The sequence below is a fragment of the Carassius carassius genome, unplaced genomic scaffold (genome assembly GCF_963082965.1).
Source record: "Carassius carassius unplaced genomic scaffold, fCarCar2.1 SCAFFOLD_57, whole genome shotgun sequence".
Taxonomy (NCBI): domain Eukaryota; kingdom Metazoa; phylum Chordata; class Actinopteri; order Cypriniformes; family Cyprinidae; genus Carassius; species Carassius carassius.
This window is the reverse complement of record NW_026775196.1, coordinates 667,501-670,000: the sequence shown is the minus strand read 5'-3', so window position 1 is coordinate 670,000 and position 2,500 is coordinate 667,501. Positions and strand designations below refer to the sequence as shown.

Genomic DNA, 2,500 nt, shown 5'->3' with positions numbered 1-2,500 from the left:
AGAGAGAGGGCTATTTAAAGATCAGCCACTCTAATCTCCAGTTCAATATATAAGTAGGGAAGAAAACCCAAAAGCTTACAGCACCTGGTATTATTCTCAGGCAGTCTCCCATCCAAGTAATAACCAGAACCAAACATTCTAAGATTCAGAGATCTGGCATTGACTCTTTTTTTTTTTTCAAGATTATTACATAACTAATGAAAATTTTCCAAAAAGCTTACAGCACCTGGTATTCCCAGGCGGTCTCCCATCCAAGTACTAACCAGGCCCAAACCTGCTTAGCTTCCGAGATCAGACGAGATCGGGCATAGCCAGGTTGGTATGGCCGTAAGCGAAAGCTGCTGCAAAGAGAGGGCTAATTAAAGATCAGCCACTGTAATCTCCAGTTCATTATATAAGTTCGGAATAAAACCCAAAAGCTTACAGCACCTGGTATTCCCAGGCGGTCTCCCATCCAAGTACTAACCAGGCCCAAACCTGCTTAGCTTCCGAGATCAGACGAGATCGGGCATAGCCAGGTTGGTATGGCCGTAAGCGAAAGCTGCTGCAAAGAGAGGGCTAATTAAAGATCAGCCACTGTAATCTCCAGTACATTATTTAAATAGGGACGAAAACCCTAAAGCTTACAGCACCTGGCAATCCCAGGCAGTCTCCCATCCAAGTAGTAACCAGAACCAAACATGCTAAGATTCAGACATCGGGCATTGACTCTTTTTTTTTTTTTTTTGCACGATTATTATATAATTAGTGAAAAAATTCCAAAAAGTAAAAAAATTTGAAAAATTTCCAAAAAGCTTTCAGCACCTGGTATTCCCAGGCGGTTTCCAATCCAAGTACTAAACAGGCATAGCCAGGTATGGCCGTAAGCGAAGGCTGCTGCAGAGAGAGGGCTATTTAAAGATCAGCCACTCTAATCTCCAGTTCAATATATAAGTAGGGAAGAAAACCCAAAAGCTTACAGCACCTGGTATTATTCTCAGGCAATCTCCCATCCAAGTAATAACCAGAACCAAACATTCTAAGATTCAGAGATCTGGCATTGACTCTTTTTTTTTTTTTTCAAGATTATTACATAACTATTGAAAATTTTCCAAAAAGCTTACAGCACCTGGTATTCCCAGGCGGTCTCCCATCCAAGTACTAACCAAGCCCAAACCTGCTTAGCTTCCGAGATCAGACGAGATCAGGCATAGCCAGGTTGGTATGGCCTTAAGTGAAAGCTGCTGCAAAGATAGGGCTATTTAAAGATCAGACACTCTAATCTCCAGTTCATTATATAAGTTCGGAATAAAACCCAAAAGCTTACAGCACCTGGTATTCCCAGGCGGTCTCCCATCCAAGTACTAACCAGGCCCAAACCTGCTTAGCTTCCGAGATCAGACGAGATCGGGCATAGCCAGGTTGGTATGGCCGTAAGCGAAAGCTGCTGCAAAGAGAGGGCTAATTAAAGATCAGCCACTGTAATCTCCAGTACATTATATAAATAGGGACGAAAACCCTAAAGCTTACAGCACCTGGCAATCCCAGGCGGTCTCCCATCCAAGTAGTAACCAGAACCAAACATGCTAAGATTCAGACATCGGGCATTGACTCTTTTTTTTTTTTTCAAGATTATTACATAACTAAAGAAAATTTTCCAAAAAGCTTACAGCACCTGGTATTCCCAGGCGGTCTTCCATCCAAGTACTAACCAAGCCCAAACCTGCTTAGCTTCCGAGATCAGACGAGATCGGGCATAGCCAGGTTGGTATGGCCGTAAGCAAAAGCTGCTGCAAAGAGAGGGCTAATTAAAGATCAGCCACTGTAATCTCCAGTACATTATACAAATAGGGACGAAAACCCTAAAGCTTACAGCACCTGGCAATCCCAGGCGGTCTCCCATCCAAGTAGTAACCAGAATCAAACATGCTAAGATTCAGACATCGGGCATTGACTCTTTTTTTTTTTTTTTTTTTTTTGCACGATTATTATATAATTAGTGAAAAAATTCAAAAAAGTAAAAAAATTTGAAAAATGTCCAAAAACCTTTCAGCACCTGGTATTCCCAGGCGGTTTCCCATCCAAGTACTAAACAGGCATAGCCAGGTATGGCCGTAAGCGAAGGCTGCTGCAGAGAGAGGGCTATTTAAAGATCAGCCACTCTAATCTCCATTTCAATATATAAGTAGGGAAGAAAACCCAAAAGCTTACAGCACCTGGTATTATTCTCAGGCAGTCTCCCATCCAAGTAATAACCAGAACCAAACATTCTAAGATTCAGAGATCTGGCATTGACTCTTTTTTTTTTCAAGATTATTACATAACTAATGAAAATTTTCCAAAAAGCTTACAGCACCTGGTATTCCCAGGCGGTCTCCCATCCAAGTACTAACCAGGCCCAAACCTGCTTAGCTTCCGAGATCAGACGAGATCGGGCATAGCCAGGTTGGTATGGCCGTAAGCGAAAGCTGCTGCAAAGAGAGGGCTAATTAAAGATCAGCCACTGTAATCTCCAGTACAT

General features: G+C 42.3%; 6 non-coding genes across 6 annotated transcripts; all 6 read right to left on the bottom strand.

Moving 5' to 3' along the window:
• Positions 1-214: 214 nt before the first annotated feature.
• LOC132139206 (5S ribosomal RNA) lies at positions 215-333 on the bottom strand. The gene has a single exon (XR_009433434.1). It is a non-coding gene; the product is annotated as a 5S ribosomal RNA (ribosomal RNA).
• Positions 334-417: 84 nt separating this feature from the next.
• Positions 418-536, bottom strand: LOC132139205 (5S ribosomal RNA). The gene has a single exon (XR_009433433.1). It is a non-coding gene; the product is annotated as a 5S ribosomal RNA (ribosomal RNA).
• A 560-nt stretch (positions 537-1,096) lies between these two features.
• On the bottom strand, positions 1,097-1,215 carry LOC132138891 (5S ribosomal RNA). Its single transcript, XR_009433167.1, has one exon. It is a non-coding gene; the product is annotated as a 5S ribosomal RNA (ribosomal RNA).
• Positions 1,216-1,299: 84 nt separating this feature from the next.
• On the bottom strand, positions 1,300-1,418 carry LOC132139204 (5S ribosomal RNA). Its single transcript, XR_009433432.1, has one exon. It is a non-coding gene; the product is annotated as a 5S ribosomal RNA (ribosomal RNA).
• A 224-nt stretch (positions 1,419-1,642) lies between these two features.
• On the bottom strand, positions 1,643-1,761 carry LOC132138349 (5S ribosomal RNA). The gene has a single exon (XR_009432646.1). It is a non-coding gene; the product is annotated as a 5S ribosomal RNA (ribosomal RNA).
• A 562-nt stretch (positions 1,762-2,323) lies between these two features.
• Positions 2,324-2,442, bottom strand: LOC132139203 (5S ribosomal RNA). Its single transcript, XR_009433431.1, has one exon. It is a non-coding gene; the product is annotated as a 5S ribosomal RNA (ribosomal RNA).
• Positions 2,443-2,500: the final 58 nt, after the last annotated feature.